Here is a 26,898-nt window from a genome sequence, read left to right on the forward strand (position 1 = left end):
TCATGAAAATGTACTGGCTGAAGCCCTCAGCAGCTTGTTTCTCACACTGGCTTCATCATAAAAATCACCCTGAGCTGTGTATTTCTGGGCTGTTTTTCTAGAGGTACTTGTTTAGAAGGTTGAGAATTGGGTCTGAGAATCTGTATTTTCATTATGAATCTCAAGTGATCCTTTGGATCAAGCTCTTGTGGGCAACACTCTCCCAGTTTTCCTCTGGGTGGCTCAGATTCCACAGGATCAAATTAAGTAGTGATAAAACAGATTTATGTGAATCACTTAGGCAGGTTAGAGAAACAAAATAGTTACATTTTACAGTAACCCCCAAACAGATCATCAATAACTGTGTCCTATCAACCTCAGTATAATTGTCTAAACAGAATTGCTCTTACTGGCTTTAGGATAATGTCAGGAATTGCATGTTTAACACAGAATCAAACAAGGAATGAGCGAGAATCTTCAGGAATCCGGGAGGCAGAGTCTGTTTGTTCTGCTTTTATGCCGTTGCTGTTTGCATAGGAGATAATTTATTATTGTCTCCTAGCTATGCAGGGAGTCATGTGCTGGAATGGTTCTTATGTTGCTGACAAGCTAGGCTGGTCCTGAATAAACAGCACTTCATCATTAACACAACCCAAGTGTACATACAGGTTGGCATTTTATTCCCTCCATCTGCCTTCTACCTGATAAATTACTGTTTTAGTTACATGTATACAAATACTATTTGTTAATCTGCTCAAATGTCTCCAAAATGTTTCCCACCTTAAGTTCAAATTACATACATATATATATTTCTCACACCCAGTTTGCTAAAGGTTTAGAAAATAGATACTACCTTAATTTACCACCCTGCCCCCACCCAACATTTGAAATAGATCCAGTCTGACCTTGCTGCATGAAATTTAGGAAGTTACTGATCGTTACAGCTGGGAAATGACTGGCAAAACCCCAGACTATTCCGGTACATCAGTTAGCAAGAGTTGGAAATGCTCCTTGTTACACTCCTTTGTCACTCATGGCTCCAAAGATTCAATTAACATTTTTAGGGGTCATGAGTCCTTTTGCCCGAGTAATTCTAGTTTTGGAATGAGTAGGAAGATCTGGACATGGCTTTTGTTATTTCCTGGCCAGAAGCAAAGGTGTAGATCTCAAAGGCTGTAAAGAAAGGGTGATGATCACGATGACAGAGGCAGGGAAGCAGAAATAATAACAGCTGTAATATAACAAACCAGACAGTGATGGTGTTCAACAGATTTACTACATTTGTGGCTGAAAGTACGCAAATGCAGTGGAAAATTCCATTCTCTCACAAAATCCTAACTTAGTTATTATTCCATTGCTCAGAAAAATTTAGTCTTTACACTATATGCTGATAGCTTTAGATCATCACATGAAATACAGGTGATTTAAATATTGTCTTGTAAACAACTGAATACTTAAATGTGGACAGTCCTTCAGAGAGGAAAATCCCCTCTTCTGACATCGCTCATATATTCTTATCTTCCGACTTCCGGAGACCCTCCGGTCAGGTTCCTGCCCCCACCACTCCACTGAGACTCCTCTACTCAAAGATACCAATCATTTCCAGGTTGCCTGATCCCCAGTCACATGCCTGTTCTTCCTTTATTTCACCTCTCAGAATAATTCCACCAGCTTGACCCTCCCTCCGTCTTGAAACAGTTACTGCCTTCCTTTTCCTGACACCACTTTCTCCTTGTTCTTTCTCCCTACTCAGGGACTACTTCTCAGTCACTGCTGCTGGTTCCTCACCCTTATTCCACCTCTCAATGTTTACCACCCCAAGCTTTGTTTCCAAACCCCTTTTCCTTCTTTATCTACACATTCTCTTTGGTGATCCCATCCAGTCACATGGCTTCCAAACCACCTATCTGCCAGAGACAACCAAATCGATTTCCATTTGAATTCTAACCTTGTCTCTCCATATGGTATTCCCACGTAAACGTCTAATAAGCATCTAACATAAAATACAACTGACTCCCACCACGCACTCAGTTACTCAAGCCAAACATCTAGGAATTGTTCTTGATTCTCTTTTGTCCTCATACCTCATCCATCAACAAGTCTTGTTAACTTCATGTCTAAAACATAGCTCAAGTCCAGACACTTCTCTCACTTCCCTCCATCTATATTATTGTGCTACCCTCAGTCACCATCATCTCTTGCCTAAACTTTGGCAACAGCCTCCCGCCCAGTCTCTCTGCAGCCCCTCTTACCTTCTTAAAACCAGTTCTCCACACAGCAGGAGAGAGCATTAAAATACAAGATTAAAATACAAAACGTAAACAGAATCATGACACTCCTCTGCTTTAAAACCCACTCAAAAGTTTCTCAGTGTAATTATATTATTGTTTTATTATTTTTTAAATTGGGAGGAGGTTTTAAGGTCTTTGAGATTAAGGGTTCTTATAAATCAATAAGAAAAAGTGGACATGCAATAAAAAAATAGTTGGAGGACATAAAAGGCCATTCACAATTGAAATTCAAATGGCCAATAAATATCTGAATCATTGGTGGTCAAAGAAATCCTCTGATAATAAAATATTTAATCTTTTCTTTTCCAATTATTGGTAAATATTTCCAAATAGGCACTCTCATGCATTGTTAGAAATGTATTCTAAAGAAACAATCAGATATGCACCCACAAGGTTTGTATGCTAAGCTTTTCACTGGATTGTTACTTTAATAACTAAGATTTAGAAATAATTTAAATTTAGGATAAATTTATTCTAAAATAAAAAAATTTTAGAATAAATTCAATAATACAGAAATGGTTAAATAAATCATGGAAGAGTCACACAAAAGAATATTATTCTACTCTTAAAAATAATGCCATCAAATTATACTTAATGACACAAGAAAACACTCTTGAAAACATTCATGACTCAAAGTAGAAAATAATTTTTATAATCATAGAAAAAGAATTTCTATGTGAATTCAAGTAATACATATTGAAATCTAATATAAAGTGGACATTCAGATACCTTGATATTAAAGTTGCTATAATTTAGCCAAATTGCTAATCTAAAATCTGATTGTGTCTCTCCATTATTTTAGGGCACTCACTCCAAGGTTTCTAGTGTAGAATTTGGAGTCAGCTAGACATGAAGTTAAACCTGGCTGTGCCATTCACTGGATCCCTTTTGATAGCTTAAGAACCAGGAAAGGAAAGAGATGTAATGTTCATTGTCTCCGATATGCCAGGCACCAGGCCAGTCTTTTGATATATGTTCTTAATTCTTATAACAGTCCTATCAGGTGGGGGGTTTACAAATGAGGAAGCTCAGGCTCAGGAAAAGTGAAGTTACTCACCCATTCTGAGGATTCATGGGTTTAATCTGATTCACAGAAAGTATTTCACAAATTTTGGCATGGGAACTGGCTATTCACAGTTCAATTTTTTTGGCTTCTATCCTTTATAATGTATGTGAACTAATCACACACATTTTTAGGTCATTTAAGCGATTCACATGTAAAACTAGAGGAAGTCATGAGTATGAAGCAAAGGCATTTGAAAAATAATGTAAGATATCAAAACTATGAGTAAGGCAGTGTTTATTTCTTTAATTAATACTTTATCCAATTTATCCAAGTTGGACTTGGTGTAAGCTGCTGTTTGCCACTATAAAAATAACAGCATTTTAAAGCATCAAATAAAAAGTGTAGAGATTTTTCCTTCAGCTCAGTCACCATAGAGCCTTTTTCTTCATTTCCACTGCTTCATCTCTAAGGGCACTTAGGGGATTTTAGTCCTCATTTCATACTTTCTGTTGATGTCCAGCATCTTGACCTGTACACATGATCCAAAACAGTTGTCTCTCTTACAAATTACAAATGAAATATATCAAGTAAGGCTTTTATTAAATGAAATAAAAAAATTTTAATGTCATGGACAAGCTATTCCCAGATTTATTATGTCTGATTTTTTTTTCTGGCAGGCAATAGAAAAATTAAGTGAGCAGGTATGGTCTGTAGGCAGGATGCTTGTAAATAAAACTCACTACCAAGATTAAAATACAATCTTGTTGGACAGTGACTGAAATGGGGTATGTCGGGGGGACTTGATAATAGGGGGAGTCTGGTAACCATAATGTTGTTCATCTAATTGTACATTAATGATAGCAAAATAAAAAAAAACCATCTTGTATTACTTAATTTTTGAGAACAGTGAGTTTTAGAAACATAATTTGACAATCCATAACTACCTTGTAAGCACAGTGGCCAGCATGGATTGCTGAGTTACTGAAATTTAAGAGTATGGTTTGACATTTATACCCTGCATAGATTTATTTCTAGACTGAGAACAATTTTTTAATCAAGATATAAGAAAAATGCTGAGGTATGTACACAAATGTCCTAACTGAAATCTTTATGATTTATGCTACCAAAATTCCATTATGATGTTTAAAATATTCAGCAATAATAAAGTCTGATAATTTTGATAGGAAAATGATTTATGAGAACACAAAATGCATAAATTAAGAGATTTTATTTATTCTGTTTTTTGTACACCCTTTAATTGGTAAGCCAGAATGTTTCCCATGTTTTTACCAGATGTCATTTTGTTAAAAACTCTATTCTTATTTTTATAAGCTAGCCAAGGCATTTTAGTACAAACTTCACTGGATCTATTGAAACTAATTATACATAATATTTGAGAAGTGAGTCACACAGTACATATTATCATTCTTTATAGCAATGAAAAGATTTTGTGGAAATGAAAAATACTACAATATATAAATTAATATGTAATAAATATATTAATATATTTTCATTTAATCCCATAGTATATGACCTGACATTACTTAATCAGGTACTGCTTTTGCACTAAGCACTCTGTTCAATGCTTTACCTCATTTTAATTTAAGATGCCCCAATGAGGTGGGTAACATCGTCTGTAGTGCACTGAGAAAAGGGAGGCTTTGGGAAGGCAAGTAACTGATTTCACACAGGTCATCATATATACCTTTGAAAAATGGGACTCGAACACAGGTTAGTCTGACTTCACAGTCCACATTCTAACCTCTATGTTATTCTTAAATGAGAAAATTTTTCATCACCAAAGGTATTCCTAATTAATTCCATTTTTAATTTGATAAGAGTTTTTTTGCTATTCCATTTACAACTGTTTGGTATTGATTCTCCCTCATCACTATATACAAGCAAGCCATATCCTCAATTTTAACATATGTTAATTATAATGTGCTACTTAAAGGTTTTGATGATTGAATATTATCATGCTTTATGATCAATTTCCAGTTTCTCATCTATTCTAAAAATATAAATGTAGGCTAACCATTAACTATGTGTATGAGCCTTGCCCAAAGAAACTGCTGTTAAAGAAGAATGTTGCCAAATTCTTGCAGTAATATATAGTGTGAAAGAGTTGGGCATGCATGTATACACAGAAGAAATAAAACACAGGAAAACTGGTATCATCACTGGATACCCAGAATTATCCTAGTTTCTCTTCCATCATAAAGAGAACTGATGTTAGAGTGGCAGAGAGCTGTCCTGGAAAAAGATGCTTACATAGTGTACTTCATAGAAGTGTGGTCCCAGGCAGGCTCTCACAACTGGCTAATAGTAGACTGAATACTTGGATGTGGGGAAGTTCACAACCAGTTAGAGATAAATAAGTCATCATCTCATTAACTAGCAATGGAATGAACTAGTTAACTATCATTAACACAATGGAAGAACCTTAATTTACCATTGACTATGTAAAAATACCATAATCTAAGAATGCTTCTAATATCACATTTCTTCTGCTCAAAAGGCCAAAGAAACCAGGAATTAGGATTACAGGATTACAGGTAGGGAGACAAAAGTGGTGATTTTTACCCTGTGGGAGAGGGCCTCTTAATAGGAAGAATCTGCCATATCACTGTAAAGGCACAACTATCAAGACAAAATAGTGTATGAGTCTCCAGATGCTTCAATCTTGGTCAAGAATGTCCTAAGCGGAGAAACCAAGGGTCTTTTAAGCAATCACCCTTATAAGGTCATCATTTGGGTTAAAGAATTCAAGAATAGAATGAGACAGCATATGTTGATTGAAAATTCAAAATCACCATCTTTATGCCATGGGACAAATAGTTATTATCTCCTATAATCACATCATTAAGGAAGAGAGGCACAGAGAAAGGGAAGGAGAGAGAAGAGGTTTGAATCAAGAACTTCTTGAAATGAAGTGGGCTGGTTTCAGATCAACTTGAAATCGAGCAAGCTGAAATTCTACCCCATCCTCACAGTCTCCATCACAAAGAGAATCAATAGTAGAGTGGCAGAGAGCTGTCCTGTAAAAAGATGCTTACATAGTGTAGTGCATAGAAGCGTGGTCCCGGGCAGGCTCTCACAACTGGTTAATAGTAGACTGAATACTTGGATGTGGGGAGGTTCACAACCAATGAGAGATAAATAAGTCACCATCTCATTAACCAGATCAGCCTAATTTACATTTTCTATAAGAACAGACCCATATTCATCAAAACTTTTCAATACAGTATTGATTTAAGGACTCAGTGAGGAAAGGGCTCAACTGTTGTTTCCCCAAGGGCCCCTTTATTAATGTTCATTTATGTTTTAAGGACTTCTATGTGGGAATGAATAACCGAGGACCCCTGAGTAATGGAAAATCCACTCATTAGTCAGGCTTTATTTTTGAAATGGTAGAACCTGGGCAACACTCCAGCTACCAAGTAATAATAATAAATTATTTCCATAATTGTGTATAGATGTTTAAAAAAAAATCCCTATTGGCTTATTTTGAGCCATGAGCTTGAATACTTACAGCTTTATTTATTTATTTTCCAGTGAAAAAATAAATCATCTGGTTTGAACAGTATTTCAAGAGAGCAGGAAACCTTCCTTTCTCTCTGGGTACCCCGTTCTGATTTATGGAAACCACCCGCCAGATCTCCAGAGCTCTTGCTGTACATGTACATGACACACACTTCTGATTTTTCTAAGCTGTGTCAATATTAACCTGACCAAATGCAGATCAAACTGTCTCTTTTGTTCCTCATGCTCCTCCCGCAGGGAGCACAATATGGCTCTTGGCAGAGGTGCTTCATTATTTTGGCTCAAGGAAGCTGTCAGTACAGTTTGGGATTCGTTCTTCATGGGCAGATAGCCTGATGGGTCTAATGAAGCCTTTCTGCTGACAACTCATTTGCTAAAAATACCCAACCATCACCAAGTTTAAGTGGGCAATATGGTTGTGTCCCCTTTGCTCCCCGCCCAATGAAAGAAATTTTTTTGAAGTCTAAAAAATCTATCTGTCAAGGCACCCCCCACCCCCCACTCATATATGTGTTCTTGCTTGTTTCCATTTTCTCACTGATAAACTTTATGACATTCTTAAATTGGAATATAATAGGGTAAACACCAATCTTAGAGCACACATGCAGAGCCAACAGTCTGTGTGTGCCATTTGTTGCAATCTAAGCTAATTACCAGGGACCCCCTCCTGCAGACTCATACACTCTGGGGTTTGTGGTTTTATTTTCATTTGGAGACGTCTGTGTGGGGAAGCTCTAGGAATTCATTTTCAGGTAAGGACAATGTGCTGTCCTGACTCTCTTGGTGGAAAGTCACAGAAACTTAAACTCAAAGTGGCTGAAGTAAAGAGAAAGTCAGAAGGATCTGGGGAGCGTTCTTGAAAAAGCAAAGAAAGAACTGGGAGACAAGCTGGGACTAGGGCAGGGAGGGCCAGGGAGGAGCAGGCTGTCCCACTCTTCCATCCTCTTCTGGCTTCACCTTCTCTCCTGTGACCACCTCTTGTCCCCCTGTGGTGGGAAACATGGGCAGCGGCGACTCCAATGTAGACCTTTCAGTTTTAGTCAGGGCTTGTTCCCTCTTGGTCTTGCATTTAAAAACCTTGGAGAAGGAATTCTGGTCTTTTCCATTTGGGTTGGGTGCCTAACCCTGCACCAAGGAAATGAGTGGGTTGGAAAGACTACAACATACAGACATGGTACTCATTATAAAAGAGGGATGGTAAGAGTCATTTCCCAGAAGAGGGAGGCTGAGCAGATAGACCACAGGTGAGCCCCCTAGACATTAGGCACAAATGACACACACACACACACACACACTAATACTGGTCCCTCCACACACACACATTAGATAATTTCCCAAATCCCCGTTTAATTTCCAGCCAACCAAGCCCCAATCACAGGGAGAGATATAATCCTTGGGAAGATGACTTCAGTGAAGTAATTTAGTTAACTTGCATTTTCATGGAAGTTTGTACCCCAACTAAGAAAGGCATTATGAGGAGGACTGACAAAACAAATCTCTAAAAGTGTTAAGCTTATCAGATGACAATAATGCTTAATCAGCTGAAAATTCATAGTACCATCCAATCAATCCAGGAAAAAGATGCCATGTCTCCTTTATCTTTATTCTTTTAGATTAATGTGAGGGCATCTCTTTTTGGCTCCTGAAGTCTTCAGATGCCCATATCTCTACTGTAAGTGTCAGACTTCCATTGCTCTTTGCACCACACAAATGAGGCATTGATCTGCTTTACATGCAATTTGCAAATGATCTACAGGCCTTGCCATTTGGGCTAACTCTGGGGGAACAGGAGTTGTATTTATATGTTAATATTATATAACACATTACATGTTATATATGCCAAGAGTTATTTATAGAAGGGCTCTAAGCAGGCCAAACACTAAAAAAAATTTGAATTTGTAACAGGTAAAAAGTAGTAATTTTAGAGCAGGGTTTCCAAATTTGGCTTCATTGCCATTCGGGGTTGGATAATTCTTTACTGGGGGCTGCCTCTGGCTTTGCCCAATGTTTAGCGGCATTTCTAGCCTCTACCCACTAGAGGCCAGTAGCAAACTCCCCTAGTTGTGACAGTCCAATATGTCTCCAGATATTGTCAAATGTCTCTGGTGGAGGCAAGAACACCCTAATGAAGAACCGCCTTAGAGGGTAGCAGGACAGTCTTGCAAATGTAAAAAAGTGACTCAAATCACATTCAACTTTTTCAGAAACATTAGCGCATAAAGCAGGCCATATCATTATTTCTGTCTGGTTTCAGATGATGGCGAAATTTTAAAAAATCAGGGATGGGAAGTATCTACACAAATACTGAGTCCTAATCAGCCAAAAAATTCCCTTTTCTAAGCTGGAAAAATTAAAAATTTCCATTAATTGTCTTCAAGTTTCTATTGGTGTGCTTATAAAATAAACAGCATTTTAATTCTCTCAAACAAAGGAGAAGCAGGATGATTACAAGGAAAGATTCAGGGTTCTGCTAAAACACCCACTTCCTGGGCCAGGAAAAGGAAGTTTTCCTAGATATTTTTCAGAGTTTTATTAGTCTAGAAAAATTGTATTAACCCATTTCAGGTATGAGTAAATAGGGAATTTTTAAACATCCACATTTCATATTTGGGATTCCTGAAAATGATAGGCATACTAATCTTTAAACGGTTATGATGACCCCAAAATCTGGCCAATATTTGAGGGCAATGCAACATGTCTGAGGTATTGCAGTGTTCAGCAGATGGCTAGTTTCCTGTCTGATAATAGGCTACAGGGAAAAACTCATCAAAATCCATTTCTGAGTCTGAATGATCTGAGCCAGTATGTCTACATGACTGTTCTCAACACTGCTGTACCTTAGGCTATGCAGGGGGCTGTAAAAACATACACATACTTAGACTCTACCTCATGAAATTTAAATGTAATTGGTTTAAGAGGGGGAGGGGGAGCCTGGGCATCAGTATATTTTTCAGAGTTCCGGCTATTATTTTAATGTGCAACTAGGGTGGAGAATAGTGGTATTGACATAAACAATTATCAATCCATGCCATGTGGAAGTAGTGTCTACATCAGTGCTTCTTGTTTCTATTCTTTAGGCATTGAGCAAACTTCCATAGGCACTGGGAAAACCCAAATTCTAAAAATATATGGGCACATCTTATTTTTTTTAAGTAGTTCTAACTGCCGCCAACCCCCCGACCAAATGAGCAGATAATATAATGTAGTTCTTAAAAGCATGGGTTTTGAAATCTGACAACCCAGCAGGACTCAAAGCTCAGCTCCATACCCTGTAATCTCTTCACCTTTAGGCAAGTTACTTGATCATGTTAACTGTCAGTTCCTTCATTTGGGAAATGGGGATAAAAACATACTTTATAAAATGATATAATCTATATAATGTTTGGTTTGGGGTGTCTCAGAGAGTTAACCCTCAATACCTGAAGCTCCCTGTAATACCTGGTAGTCCCCTGGGATAGCAGCAGGACTAACAGCTACAACTGTATTAACAGTAAATTTATTTGTCAGTTAGATCATTAGAAATTACCCATCCTTAAGTACAGTTTAGATATTATCTTTTTACCTCATATACATTAAAAAGTTCTTCTCTAAGATTCTTTTATTGCAGCCCATTGTTTAATTTATGTAAGCTCCAAAATTTCTGTCTAAAAGAACAGTCAGGTTTAGAGAAAGTAACTGACAAATTAGCCAGAGAGTGTAATGGTCCAGACTGATGGAGAATATGGTTCATCTTCAGGGTCTGCTTTGACTGTGTGGTCACAACAAATTGATAGGGCTCAAACTTTAGCTGCATCAGATTCATCTGGAGGGCTGCTGAAAATAACCCCTTGGGTCCCAGTCCCCGGGTTTCTGATTTGATAGGTATGGGGCCAGTTGAGAATTGTCACTTCTAACAAGCTCCCACGTGATGTGGATACAGTTGGTCTGGGGACCACACTTTGATCCAAAGCAGGACAGTTGACCTATCTGGGCCTCAAATTCCTAGCCTGAAAAGAAAGAGTCCCAAAAAGGTAATGAAACACTTTATACTATTTTCCTTGACTCTTTAAAAATAAAGTCATGAAATGGAATACAGTTGTAGCTGTCAGGCCTGCTGCTATCCCAGGGGACTACCAGGTATTACAGGGAGCTCCAGGTATTGAGGGTTGACTCTGTGAGACCCCAAACCAAACATTATATACATTATTTCATTTTATAAAGTATGTTTTTATCCCCATTTCCCAGATGAATATTCTTGGCATCTTTCTCTTTTTTGAAGAATGAGAAATCCAGAGAATATAGGATTTATTTAAGAACAGTGCAGGATCCTAATATGATAGAGGAAATTATTTCAAAATGAGAATATGGCAACAGAACAGTGGCTTGCAATTCCAAATCTCCTTTTTACCCAGACACCCACCACTCCTTTCACCAGCAAACATCCAGCCCTCCAAGGAGTCCTGATACATGCATGTCTGTCATAGAAAATTGTACTTAAGACACATTCTCTGGGGAAGGGGGTGGCCTGAAGCTGCAGATTTCTCTTTGTCTATCCTGGCCTAGAACCTCTAAGAATCCCAGCCTCCACACCTCCCCTTCATCAAGCACATACATATTTTGCTTGCTTCTGACACAAGTTTTGAATTACCCTCTTCTGTTGCCTTTCATTTGCCCTAACTTTAGGATCAGGCCACTGCTAAAGCTTCCTTATTTCTTATACAGCTGTAAAGAGGCAGCCCAGTTCTCCACAGTCTTCGGTTAGCAGGCCCAGCTACCTCAGGAATGGGCAGTGTAGCTTGTCTGATCTGTCCTTGGCTTTAGATGTCCATTAGTGAGGCTCTGAGAGCATCTGTCTTTTCTACCCTGGCTCCCAGCATGCCCCCTGAGGATAGACTGGACAGAGGTGGACTGAATGATGGAGAAGTAGACCTCCAGGGACCATGGGTCACTGGCTTAGAGAGCTTCCATGTCTGCCTGTTTTCCCCCATTATTCTCAATTCTGTTTTCACTCTCAGCCTAAAAGATCACCAATAATGCCAATATGCCCACCAAGGGGCTAGAAGATAGGACAGAAAGCAATTTTCTCCCATTCAAAGATCTCTGCTGAACATGCTGATATGTCATCCACAGCACTGACTTTCTGGACTGAAACATGCCTCGCATGTACCTGCAACTTGAGACACTCAATGAGTGATCAGTATTCTCAGTTCAGACATGCATTTTCTGCCCTGAATGCAGAAAACCTGGCACAGGCTGAGGTTGCCCTTCCCTGGAATGCACTGCCCCTCCTGCCTGCTTTCACCTCCCAAATGCTGATCACCTTACTCCTGGCTTCATCCTCCTCATGGAGTATGTCCTTCAACTCCAATTTCTCTAAGCTCCTTAACTGCCTCTGTCCCCAGTGTGTGCTCTAGAGCAAAGTCATGTTCCCAGTGATGATCCCTGTGTCACAAGCTAGTTGGGGGGCAGGGAACCATAGCTAGGATGGCTTCTGTGCCTTGATAAGAAGTATCTTCTTATCAAGTTGCTAAAAGTATGTAAATGAATATACTGTCCAATGAAAACAACTGAAATCACCAGCATTTCTTAAGTCTAGATAAATCAAAACACTTAAAATGTCAAGGCAGATGTTTAACACAGCATATAAACTACAGGCCACAGGTGCTTGAACATTTGAACACTGACCCTCCCAGTAGAGAAGTGAGACTAGGCTTCAGGACAGCTTTCGGCCCTATGCCTAGCCCTCCACCTGGCGAGCGGGAGATCTACAAAAACACTTCCCAAGATAGACTGGGACTCTGCTTCTCTTCTCCATCTCTGCCATTTATATTGATTTTTAAAAATTTCTCAAAGTAGCTAGGCAGCTGGCTTGATGGAAAAATACCTGTAGAGTTATTTTTGTACCTGCTCAGAAAGACCACTCTTCTACCTGACTGAGTATGTCGCTAGGCAGCTGGCTTGATGGAAAAATACCTGTAGAGTTATTTTTGTACCTGCTCAGAAAGACCACTCTTCTACCTGACTGAGTATGCTACAGGTTTGGGTCTTTGGGAGGGGACAAGAAGCAAGGTTTTTGCATTTTGTATGGTTGGGTCACCTACACACACACACACACACACACACACACACACACACACACACACACAGGCATTGCCCCAGTATACACACACACACACACACACACACACACACACACACACACACACAGGCATTGCCCCAGTATACACACACACACACACACACACACACACACACACACACACACACACACACACACACACACACACACACACACAGGCATTGCCCCAGTATCTGAAAAATGGAGAGCAACAATTTTAAGGGCTAAGTTGATTGCTGACCAACAGGCTTTCCAAACTAGAGACCTCTGACTGAATTCCTTGACTATGCAGTTTCTCTGGAATCATGATAAAACCACAGATTTTTTAAAGATTTTTAAGAGCCTAAGTGGATAAGGTAATGTCTAAGGTGATTAAATCCTCACCTGTAATATTTCAGGACAATCCTATGAATTCTTTATACTAGCACAGGTCAGATAATTCATTGATTTGCCCTTATCTTTACATGACTTCCTGCCCAGAATCATAAGAAGTGTAATTTTGTAATTTAAGGGTTTCTGTTGTTAATTTTATGATCCATAAGATCCTTTTTTCTTAAAATGGCCTGTTTCTAAAAAGTTTTAGGTTTTCTCTTTCTGAAGGATTGGTAAAATTCATGATTTGAGTAATCTAATAGCTAAAAGCTAGTTTGATTGTCAAAAAAATATTTATTGAAGTCTTTGTATGTAATGGATTGAGGTTATGTACTATTTATTGAATGGAATAGCTAATCGAGTTTGAGCATCAAGAAAATGAGTTGATTTTTCTGTCTTTCCAGGAAAAGAGATTTCTCTTCCTTAAATCAAAATGATTTCCTTTCCTTACATCAGAATCAGAGTAGGACAGGTGTTTGTAAGTTCCGTTCAAGCTCTGATATTCACTGATTTAATAATTCTAAGATGAGAGGATGTTCAGAAACTAGGATCTATCATGAACAGAGAAGAAGGTGATAAAGGCACAAAAAATGCTTAAATTTTAAAATCATTGAACATTGAAGAGAAAAGATGTGATGCAATATAGTGAAGCAGAGAAATATAGTGACATATATAGAGAAATACACACAGAAATATAGTGAAGCAACCCTTGGCTCTGAAATGAGGCAGACTGATTTGATTCTCAGCTATCACATTTTTAGTTACACAACTTTGGGTAAATTATTCAGCCTTTAAGCCCTGATTTCTGCATCTGAAATTGAGAATAATAATAATGCAGTTTATTGAGAAAATTAAATGAGATAGTTCATATAAAATGCTAGCACAGTGCTTGGAATATTGTAAATAACACATACTCAGGCAAAAATAAAAAGAGGGGTTTAGTTTGTCATAAACACATGCATTTTTATCTGTCCATCATTCCTTTCTCTGGGGAGGAGGCTTCCTCACTTGGTGTGGCTGATGTGAGGCTGTTCTTTCCCCAGCACTGAGCTTCAGGTGTGGCAGATGACTCAGGCCCAGCCTAACTGTGCTTTAACAACTTAGCTACATAATGGTCCAGGAATAAGATATGCCTGTGCTAGGCCAATCAGGTCTTTATAGGAGTTTTGTGTAGCTCCCTCTTCCCCTGAGATCCTGAGATCTAAGGTTAACATAAATTAGAGCTGCCCACGGCCATCCTGGAGAAACAGGGAGAGAGCTACCTAGAATGAAGCCAACACTGAGCAACACGGAGGCGAGAGGTAGAGAAAAGAGACACGCTCTGATGCCGTGGTTCTACTTTGAGCCAAAGAGCATCAGAAGCTGGTCCACCGGGGATTATCAGGTGCCAGGATAGTTTGTTCCCTGTGTGAGCACACTGGAATGAGGTTCTGTCACTTACAACCAAGGAACAATAGAGAGACAGATCTACAATTAGGAAAATCTATCAAGTGATTATAATAATAGAAGTGGTCATTTGCAGGGGCAGAAGCTACTTTCAGGAGAAAATCTTTTCTTCTAAATCATTACTTTATCCATTTTAGAAATGGAGCCCCCATTTTTAATGGAAGTTAGTATTTTTTCCCTCATTAGTTATAACTAGTGGCTTAGAGTGAAGTCACCGAGACAACCAAAGAATTGGGAGAGCCTACCAAGTAAGATTTCTGGATGCCAAGGACAGGGAAATAGCAGAAGTAACTGGAAGGCTGACTGTGGGAGACTTTAGGATCATATGTAGGCTCTGTCAGACTAGGAAACTATCACTGAACAAAGGTTAACAAGGAGAGAATCAAAATCTAAACATGACACTAAGGAAAAGTAAAAATGTATGTCATACAGCAATGTTGGCTTTTCTATACGCGATTGAAGTGATCTTAATTGATGTTTACCATTCTATAGCTGGTAGTAGCCTAAATATTAGTGATATATTTACCAAGTGAGAAAGTTGAGACTCAGGAGGTGTCAGGAATATCCCCATATAGTTATTTGGTGGTAGAGCATCACCTGGAACCCAAGGTTTCTGAGCTTTGCAATAACACATTTGTTTACACCATTTGTCCTCACTTGAGGTTGAATGCCATGTCCGGCACAAACATAAAAGGAAGCTTATTTAACTTAATATTATTTTTCTCTTAACCACTTCTCATTCTTACTGTAATTTAAGGAGAAAATATCAGAAGCCAAATTTGGATAGTTGATGAACATTTTGCAGTCTCATGGCTTAGCAGGGTGTGTGTGTGTGTGTGTGTGTGTGTGTGTGTGTGTGTGTATGTGTGTTCAAAAACTTTTAAGAGAGTTTATACATTTATCTTCAGAAATAGGATAAGCACCATGCTGATAGGCATTAGGGAGACTTGGTGTTGGCATGTGAATAAAACATACACATACCACAAAATATTATATGATGCACCTTATGCCATTGATAAGTTCTGGTGCCTAAAATAAAGATGGAGTTCTGTTGCTAACCCCTAGAAGGACAACAAAATGAACAGGAAATTGCTGAATAATTTAAGAGTGGCTTCATCCTTGGGCTTTCTGGTATTCCAGCATCTGAATATGGCAGCAGATGAGGTCTAAATGGAAGCAATTTAGACCAATTAAATCTACTATCCCAATACAGGTTCTGATAATGGGAAGCTTCCCTCCCCTCCTCAGTGACCCAGAAAAAGTCACACGTGTGGCAGGGCATCATACTCTATGGGGAAGATGCAGAGGGGAAAGTACAGAGGCTATCTCTATTTCCATTCTCACTAAGTTCAGCTATCATCAATAGCAGCCTAGGTCTTTTCATGTGTAACTGGATCCTCTCTTGATGAGATGAAACAAAGAAGCATGCTCATTTGTAGGCTTACTGTAAACAAGCACAGGAAATTCCTTTGTTTATTTAAAGGTAAAGAGTCTCTAAGTAAACCGTCAAGTTGATGAGTTCAGGAATTATCAAGCGTTGGCAGTTGGTTGCCTGCAGCCCCGTCTCTTCTTGAGAGGGGCACAGATGATCACTCAAACCAAGCTCAATATTGAATCACGGGAATGCTTGCCTTTACTACTCACATCAGCGAGGGCAGACATTTATATAAACTGCTGTAGGGTAACCCGTAATGGTGTGGAGTGCAAGACCATTCAAGAATATTACAGGTCCCACGGTCAGAAGCCTCACCAGGAGCTATCTACTTTAGCAAAATAGCCTCAGGTACAAATTTACATGCAATAATTCATATTTTACCAAATAAATCCCAGGCAAACAGAGTAATGCAAAAACACATTTCCTGCTGTCAAGAAAATTTCTGGCAAAATTAATCAACCATTCATCCATTCAGGCTCTTTGCATACCCTTTTGTCAAAGAGGGAATACTAGGAGATTTCTTTTCTCTTCCACGCACTCATTTCAATGAATTGAAGAATCCATCAAGCTTGAGTTGATTTATTGAACTGTCTCTTGGCTCAGCAGTACAACTACAGCAAATGAACTGGTAACTTCTCCTAAAACCAGCAGTGATTCAATTCAACAATATCTGGTTTATTTAACTCTTTACAATTCCAGATTTAACTTACTTTTGCATTTTAGCTCTAGGCATATTGCTTTTCAGACTATTTCTAAACAGCACAAAATTTTGGATGAAATCTTGCACATTTGCATGATTTTGTATTCTGGTAATGCTAATTAAAAGCATACAGATTCTAAGATTTCTTCCTTTAGGGGACTTTAAAAGCACATTGATATTAGGTTGTTTAAAAAAAAGGGTTTCTTTAAAGGGTTTCTGTAGTTTTTCTCTAACGCAAATTGTTAGTTCCAGTAGTTAATGTTTAACATTAATATTGGATGACCAGCCACTTTGGTTCAAAGCACTAAAAGACACATGGATTTCTTATTTTTGTATGTATTTGAATCATTCAACCAGGTGAGGAGAATCACTCTGGGGTGATATTAAAATGAAACCTTAGAGAGAAACCAAGCTGACTGTTTAAACATGGGGCTTCTCACCAAACCTCATCCACTGAGCCCCATGGAGCCTATTTATCACAGACTAGCTTTGCATTTTTCTTTGGAAAGATATATGACCTTTGCCTATTAGATTTCATTAACGGGGCACCATGCAAGGCTCCTTTGCACATGGTGGGATAGAAAGCTCAACATCCTCGCCTGGAGGATTTGCGGGCACAAGCCCATCTTCAATCTTTGTCCCTGGGAGGCACTTTTAACACCTGCCAACCACAGCACTATCATCAGGAAAACATTTAGAGATTTATCTTCGGGCTGGTAATTATCAGAGATAATTTGTTTGGAGTATGGATAAAGTTGGTCTAGCATAAACAAACTAGAGGCTCAAATTACATGACGAACATCATTAACTATTGATTTAACCACTGTGGGTCTGCCAGCTCCCTGACACTCTCTGAACATGGCAGTTTCCAACACCGTTGGCCTAAAACTCAGTGCCAGCTGAGGGATGCACGTCAGGGCACACTCAGAGTCATCCTGGCTTTTGTCTTTTTCCTTCTCCTTTTGAGGATCCAACTCTAAGTAACCTCTATTTCAAACTTTGAATATTAGGAATTGTAGATTGTCATGTTTTAGGATTCATGATACTTGGCTTTGGGAAGATAGTTCTAGAGGGATGAGGTCAAAGTTATCAGGTGTCAGGCCATGCCTGACCTTTCACATCTTTCACATGCATGATCTCATCAAGGCCTTAAAAGCAAAGCTGGCTTTTCAGCCCATTTTATAAGTGAGTAAACTGACGGAGCAGCTAAGATTTAAGGACCTTGAACAAACTACGTTATGAATGGATTCCTTAGGATATTCCATTATTCTCATCCTCAGGAAAGGCAAGTGCTTTAAATTGCTTCAAGAAACTAAGAGCAAAGTCATCCATTCTTTACCTTTAAGAAGAAAATTGTGGGTAGGGAGCTAAGATGTGGCTTTGTACACAACACAGAGAACCAACTTGAGAAATGAAACAGGAACCCCTGGGGTAAAAGAAAGGTCTCATGAAAAATATACAAAAGATAGGAGAATAAACACTAGCGTTCCTGGTTGGGATACCAGCTGTTCCCAACACAGCTCTGTCTCTAAGTGCCTCGATGTGAAGAGCTATAGCCTCAAGATCTCAGTTTCAAGGAGTGCCTATATATATTCAGTCAGTACTCAGTAAATGACACTACTAATATTCTTTAATGTCATAGTTAATAATGGCATCAAAAAGTTCCACTGGGTTTTTCCCAAATATAGATCTATAACTTTTTATCAGAAATCCCTGGGCGAGGTATGTATTTTATAATTCAGAATTTTTTTTATTTGTGCAAAGTAGTATGGTGCATATAATGAATAGTATGCATGGGTAGCCCCACTAGCACACATAAATATTTATGTAACAAAATGTATATAGTGAGATAAAGACTATAGATACCAGGTCAGTTTTTCCTGTCAAATATTTTTTAATATCCTAGGGTGTTTCAGAGCTTTATGGATTTCAGAAGTGCAGATGAAAGTGTGGAGCTAAACTAATTCTCAATAAAATAATAATTATTGAATATCCATTGCTCAGTGAAAAAGAATAGAGATCGCTTCCAATTATATGCTGAGATAAATTTAGAATTAGACATTGAAAGGTCATCTGATTGACTATCAACATGAGTTAGTTCAAAGAAGAGAGCCAGAAGGCATAAAAAGTAAAAGCTCAATAGTATCAACTCTACTAATTAATTCAAATGTTAGACTGTCCAAAATTTACATTTGCTTTCTGAATGAAAACACTTAGTGGTATCCAGATGCTGTAAGAGAAATCTTTTACTTAAGAATAATTTTTAAAAAACCTTTATATTTAACTAAAGATTTTTGCAATTAATTAAAATTAAAATTGTTATACATAATTAGAAATCTCTCTTGGCTAGTGATCAGGGTAGATACCCAAATTTCCTCTAGTTACCAGATTATCTGTTGGTTATTAAAACTTTTTCATATTTCTGAAAGCTAAAAAACAGTTTTATTTAAAAAATAATCTCTAATTCACATCTCATTTATACGGGATTTTCCACATTTATTTAAGTTAGTGGGGTTTGAATTCTATAGCAAATGAATTCTTTCCTAGAGCTGGGGCCACATTAAAAATTTAAAGCAGATTTCTAGTCAAGCCTTAATGGCTCAGATTACACTTATAAAAATTTAAAAAGTAATTTATTGTGTATGAGCAAGAAAATTCCAGTTAGTATAATACATTTGCCAATCATATATAAATACGGCCTATAGATGCGCTGTAGCTGCAGGAAGTGCTCACTTCTCCATCAGTTGAGTTTTTAGATCAAATACGCTAACAGTCTTCTCAAATATCAGAAGACTATGTTTTTCTTTATGTGATTCTCCTCTAAACTACAATATTATAGTTGTGAACTCCCCTGATGTTATCAATATATGTTTGGTCTAATTACAAACAAGTGTTTCATGGAACAGGTGCCAGTGAAAGAAGTTGAATAATAAATTTGTGAACCAGAATAAAGAGCCCAGAAAATATATATAGGACTTAATATATGACAAGGCTGGTGTTTCAAACTCAGTGAGAAATGAGTGTTTTGACTAATAAATGGTGTCAACGTAATTGGTACACATCTGAAGAAAGAATGCTAAAATTAAATTCCAGGTGGATTAAAGTTCTAAATGTAAAAAAGTTAAATAATCAACTATTTGAAGAAAATCAAAGAGACTATTTACATAATATTATACTTGAAAGGGTTTATTAAAAATACCAAACAATTCAAAGGCAAAAAAGGAAAAGGGTCATATTTGACTATATAAAATTTAAATATTTAAAAATTGTGTGTAAACATATATAAGAAAAATCAAAAGATGGGCTGGGAAAATTATCTTAGTTATAATGACAAGTAAATATTAATCTCTGACATACATATCCCTCCAAAAAAGCAATAAGAAAAAGGACAAACAATCTAACAGAAAAATGGGCAAAAGAAATAAACTTGCAATTGAGAGAAAAAAAAAAGGAAATGGTCAATGAACACATTACAAAAAGACTTAATATCACAAGTAATCAAGCAAAAAGTAAATTAAATACAAATGAAATACCATTTCTACTATCAGATGTCTAAATTTTAATTTAAAGGGAGAAGAAATCTAGAGATGTAAAGATACACAGGAAATGAGTTCTCTCAGACAGGGCTGGTAAGAATGCAGGTTAAAATACAATTTTGGAAAATAATCTGACAGCATTCATATTAAAAATTAACAGTTTAAAAGTCAATAACTAAATACTTTAGAGAAACTTTTCTACAAAATAAATATTATATTAATATATATGTATGAGGACAGTTAATGCAGCATTTTTTCATGGTGGCAGAAAGTTAGAAATAGTCTGACTGTTCTTCTGTGGGGGCAGTCTCTCCCCACAAAGGACAATCATGCCACATCTAACTGTAGAAAGGAATATCATTTGATATTAAAAGACTGAGTTGGATATAGTTCTTTACTTGACACACTGTTAAAAGAAAAAAGAAAATTCCAGAACAATGTATATAGTATGATCCTAATATTATCATCTATATAATTACACACACACACACTTTCATATATATGTCTGTATGTGATTGAATAACATAGAATTTGTTAAGTCCTTGGGGGAAGGTAGTTGGGGGTGTAGGATGCAGGATAATTTAACTAATGCTTCTTTCTTTATTTTATTCCATTTTTCTCAATGAAACAAGCATGTAATTTTTTTATTAAGGTATTATTGATATACACTTTTGTGAATGTTTCACATGAAAAGCAATGTGGTTACTACATTCACCCACATTATCAAGTACCCCTCCCATGCCCTATTGCAGTCACTGTCCATCAGTGTAGTAAGAAAGCATGTATATTTTTGTAATTTAAAAACCAGATAAAGGGAAAATGAGAGAATAAGGAAAAGAGCTATGAGATTGTCTTTGTTTTTTACTGTAGAGTCTGGTTGATGTGCTCAAGTTCGTCCAAGTGCACTAATAAGCGCTTGTGGTTATAAGAGTTAACGGAGGTGCCTTCAGCAACTCATTTGTTAAACAGTCAGCTCCTTATGAATGAAATGCAAGTCATTATCTACCCAAACAAGAAAAAAACTGCAGATGCATCTCCTATGCTAAGTTCAGAGACTGTGTTATAATCATTTATTCAGCTGGCAAATACCCTTGTAAGATTTAAACCAGGTAAACTAAACATTTCAAGGTCAAAGCAATACGGAGAGTTGAAGTTAAAGCACTAAATGAATGATTAGGGAAAATTCCTTCCATTATAAAAGATGGATCACAGAAAACTTCCCTTAGTGGGGAGATGCCTCACTAGAGATGGGCTGGACAGCAAGGGTCTCAGGAACTTGGGGGATCACATAGATGGGGGTTTGTCTACACCAAGAATGGAGTGGTCTCCTCCTGCCTCATTCCCGTGCCTCTCCACAGCAGTCCCTCATCATCCTTCTTGCATGCTCAGCCTTAAAACTAAGCAGTCCCCTTACACACTCTACACCTTGGGGCATGGAGATGAATATGAACTTGCTGAAACTGCTAATCTGGCTTACAAAAGCATACCTTAGCATTGCCATCTGAGTTGCCACTGTGTTCCCCACATGGTGGATGATTGCTCTCCTCCTATCCCTACCATACTCCCACCCCTCCTATAAACCCATTTGTTTAATCTTCTTTGGGAAAGGGGCTCCGAATGGAGTCCCACCCAAGCTCAAAACTCTCACCACATGTTCACCACGTCTGTGCCTGACCCATTTGCTAGGACTCCAAACCACTCTACCCTGGACCTCGTTTCAGAGGCTGGATCAAAGGATGCTGCCCACCATCCCATGCCTTGATGAACCTCTTTATTTGGCTCTGCACAATTGGGCCAGTTTTGTCTAGAAGTCACTGTTCTCTAGGAGTAGGTATCAGGCCAAACCCATTTCTCCCCACCAAGTTGCCTTACTGAGACGGTGCAGCCATTGTTTCTGGGAGTCCTGATTTGGGCTTATAGTTTTACCTTCCATCAAAGAGGAAAGAAAACAGTAGCAAGTCCATATTGCTTTTGTCTGCCCAGCCCTTTCCCCTTCCTCAGCCCCAGGGATGGGCAGGTGATCCAAGATGAACTTTCACCACGCCTGGGGACAGGTAAAGGGAAGAGGCACCAGCCGGTGTCCTTCTGAGCTTAGAACTCTTTTCTTTGACAGTGTCCACAGCAACTGACACCTCCTATGCCCAGAAGGGAAGAGGAGATCCAGAAGGAAGAAGAGCTGAGAGATGGAAGAGTCTGTGGCTTAATAACACAAGCTAGTGAAACTCTTCCCATTTTTTTTTCTTAACTAGAGTCAAGTTGGTTTTCTGTCTTTAAAATCAGGGTCCTAAGGAATACAAAAGTTAGTATTTATCAAATCTTCAGTGTGCCAGGATCTGTTCCAGATTCTTAAACACAATATCTCATTTTAATTCATTGCTCACAACAACCCTAATATCATCCCCGTTTTATAGGTAAGGAATCTGAGGCTCAGAAGAGACTAGTCAGATGACACACAGGTGGTGAGAGAAGGAGCCTCAACTCAAACTCAGTTCTACTGGACTCTGAAACTCTGTTCTCTCCTTAACTAGTGGGCTTCCACAACAAATTGGTTCCTGGATGCGGAAAGACAACTTCTCAAAGGGGAGAAAAATCAGCTGGACCCCTTAAGAAATAGATCCTTGAAGGAATTCCTCAATCCATGCTACTTAAGGGTGGCAGCTAATCCCTTTTGCCAATTCTCTCTGAAGACAACTCTTTTGTCATCCAAACCCCTACGCTTCCCCCTCTGCAGTGCTAGGACTTCTGATGGAAGGTCAGACATTTGCCATCATCAGGAAGGCCTTTTACCCCTAAGATAGGGAGGAGGAAATGTTTGAGGGAGCACATATTTGTACAAGAATCAGAAGTTAGATGCCCTTGGCAGCCACTCACTCCAGTTTCACTTTAACTGGAAAGGAGTGAAGAGTCGCTGAAGGATTTTAAGAAGTGAGCAGGGTGTGCTTAGATTTGCATTTAATGTGAATGGCAGCCCTGAGATGACTTGTATTCAAGATCGGAAAGCCAGGTACCTACAGGTAGCCTAATAAGTTTGGGGCCACAACTTGCAGGCTGTGCTCTAAGCTAGGGTATCCAACACGAGGGAAGAGTGGGTCTGAAATCCAGTCCAAGATCGGGCACTATACATCAATGGAAGGAAGGGGCATTTTCCTAATTTACACAAAGGTGCCCCTGGGCCGGCTGCGGTCTTGCAGTCTTGATTGCCACAGTCTGGGTAAAGCTAGAGGAGGAACTGAACTAAGGCAGTAGCAGTGGTATTAGAGAAGGGAACAAGTTCACATTTGACTTGTTGAGTTTAACATGCTGGTATGAAAACCAAGCTATAGGATAGTCCAGAAAAGATATCCTTATTTGTCTAGAAATTACTAATGGCCAGGTCTAAAAATATAATTTGGGAATTGTTAATGCATCCCCAAAGGAGAGTTTGTGGGAATGTAGGCTGAAATTGAGCCTCTGCTGCAAAATGCAAAAGGCATGGAAATCCGTTATTTACTGAGCTGTACTAGGAGACAAGTATAAAGTTTAAGGAAAAAGATGATTAATGTTCAACAGAAGGTCCTTGCTGTATCAGTTTGCCAAGAGTTTTGGCTCCACACATTAGTCTACCTAAATCTAAACCCTAACATACCCATAATGCAAAAGAAGTTGAACTTCCCTTTTGCCTCACAAATAGCCTCTTCTCAGACATGCTGCTAAGCAGTCTGGATGGATATAAACAGCTGTTCTTCACAAGAATGCTAGATATTCTTCACTGACAGATGGCAGCAATTCCCTAGGGTACACACACACACACACACACACACACACACACACACACACACACACACACACAGAAACCTTAGTAAGGTCTCTAACACTGATATTCATCACTGAAGTAACTAAAATTTAAAGTCAGGAGAAAGGCCTGGAATAAACATACTTAAAAATATACTGAAGTTAGTTTTTCTTCTGGGCTCAAGGCCAGCAGTTTTTATTTCGGAAAGTTGATGTGGACAGAAACACTTCCCATTTCATGTTTCACTTTTAAAGAGTAAGGAGTGACATAATTTGTCACAGCCAGGTCATTAAATGATTGTTCTATAAACCTCAGATTGCCCCTATCTATTGCCACAGGAAGTAAAGAACTTTGAATTTGTACCTCTTTGGGAAGTCTAACAGAGAAGTCCATAATGGAATGTGGCAGAATGTTTATTTGTTTAAATTGCAGTATTTGGAAACATCTCTCATTGGAAATATTACTAGAAACTGTGACTGATCCCTCCAACCTCCAGCCAAAATGAATAACCAAGCAGATTTGGTTAGATAGTTGTTGGGATAGAAAAAACCCAGGACATCCAGATCGTATTCTTTATAAAACTATGTAAACCGGAGAACAAGTGATGGATTCCAAAGCAGCAGATCTTTCTCCTGTTTAATTCAAATGTGGAGAACTATCAGATCCAGATCTCAAGGAAAGCTGTGACACCCTTTGGGGGCATCCACTGAAATTTCTTCCCTTCAAGAGAGATAGACTGGTTGATGTCTTCATAAAATCATATAACTTCAGAATTTCAAGGATGGGTCCTATAGGCCATTTAGTTCAATCACCCACCCAATTAGTAAATTCCTTCTACTTCACTCTGCCAAGTGGTTTTGAAACCCAGGATTGAACAGTTCTGCCGATGGGAATGTCACGATCCCCTGAGATGGCTCCCTCCACCTTTGGATAGGTCTATGAAAGGTTTCTCCTTATATGGAGGCAGAAATATCTCCTTAAACCACACTCAATTAGTTCTCACATTAACTCAACTTCTTGCTGGGTTTTAGAGGCCAAACTCCTCCCATTTTTTCTTCCTTTGGGTGCTTCCAGACTATCTTTGCTTTTCATTTGACCAATTATATAGGACATTTCATTGATTTATCACTTTGGTTTTTAAAATTCTGTTACGGATTTATCTTGCCTTCTCATCCTTTTTTATTTCATTATCTTTTTTATTCATTCAACTATTTATTAAACAGATATTTATTGAAGGCCCTCTGTATTCCCTGACCCTCATTTATTTTTCTTCAAGGCATTTTTCAAAACCTGAAATTATATAACGTATTTAATTGCATATTTTATTGTCTGTCTCCCCTGCCCACAACAGAATGTTAGGTCCATGATAATAGGGACTTTGTCATGTTTATACAGTATCTGAACACCTAAAGTATTGACTGGCCCATGGTAGATGCTCAATAGATATTTACTGAATGAATAAATGAGTGAGCAAGTGAGTGAGTGAATGAATAAAAAGATGGATGGATGAAATGAATACCATGTGCCAGACTCAGGTGATACAAAAGTGTTAACTTTCTGCCCTAAAGTAATTTGCAATCCTAAAGCAGCTAAACATACAAGATGCTGAGCCATCTTGTGGCGCTGTGAACAAAGGGCACAGGGAACACTGGGGAGAGAATGTAAGAGCCTGCCTGCAGAAGTCAGGGCAGCTCCCTCCGGAAGCCAGGGCTTGAGATGGGAATGTGAAGGAGGACAGAAATTTGCCCAGTGACCAGACGGGCTCAACATTTACAATGGGCAGAACAGATAGCCTTGGCTAAGGACAGGACTCCAAGCAATGAGGACTAGATCAACGTGGAGTTTTCAGAATAATATTCCAAACCGAGGTCATCAACAGACAGAGGCCCAACAGCGACTTCATCTATTTTGTGTACACCAAGGCAGTAGAAAACACTCACTTTGGCTGAAACTAGATTTCCAATTTCAAGAACAGACCTCACAGGTCAGGGTTGGCCAGCAGAAAGAGACCATATTTGGTTCATTTATATAATAGTGACTATGGACAGTTTACTTAACTTCTCTGTCCTCAATTTCCTTATCTGTAAATGGGCATAAAAAAAAGTCATTACTTCACTGAGTCATTGTTAGGAATAACTGAATTAATATATGAAGTACTAGCCAAGCACTAGTTAGTTCTACTAGAATGTGGCACATGTATTCCTTAAAAATGCCTATGCAAAATCACACAGTAAAAACCACAGTGTTTATTGGAAAAACAGGGATGAGACATACCTTCAAAAACTTCATCAGTGACACATTAAAAAAAGAGAGAGGAGCCCAATAAAAATGGTAGCACTGTTTTACACAGGTAAAGTGCTTAATAAACACTATAATAAATATGGCACTTTATCTAAAAGAGACCTAAAGTTTGTTTCTGGGAATGGGTCTCAGAAGGGCTGAAGCTTGTGAGTTACTGTGGAGTAACTGGAAGGAGGGTTATCTGAAATCAGACTGAAAGTTCTAGCACCAGACATGGATGGGTGTGGCTCATAACACATGCTGTGACTGAGGTAGGGGGTAGATGTTTGTGTGTGTGTGTGTGTGTGTGTGTGTGTGTGATTTTGTCTGTTCCAGCAAAGCTCCATTCAGGAGGGTACTGTTTTCTATGTTCACCTGGTGTTTCTCAAGGACAAAATTATGCACAATCAAAAATGAAATTTGCTTTATGCTCCATCTGTT

At 38.5% G+C, this 26,898-nt stretch overlaps 1 protein-coding gene across 11 annotated transcripts in view; it reads right to left on the minus strand.

Annotated features, from left to right (window-relative positions):
* Positions 1-26,898, minus strand: part of PRUNE2 (prune homolog 2 with BCH domain) — a 233,586-nt gene that overhangs the window by 79,579 nt on the left and 127,109 nt on the right. The gene's annotated exons all lie outside the window — the stretch shown is intronic.

The sequence above is a fragment of the Manis javanica genome, chromosome 2 (genome assembly GCF_040802235.1).
Source record: "Manis javanica isolate MJ-LG chromosome 2, MJ_LKY, whole genome shotgun sequence".
Taxonomy (NCBI): Eukaryota; Metazoa; Chordata; class Mammalia; order Pholidota; family Manidae; genus Manis; species Manis javanica.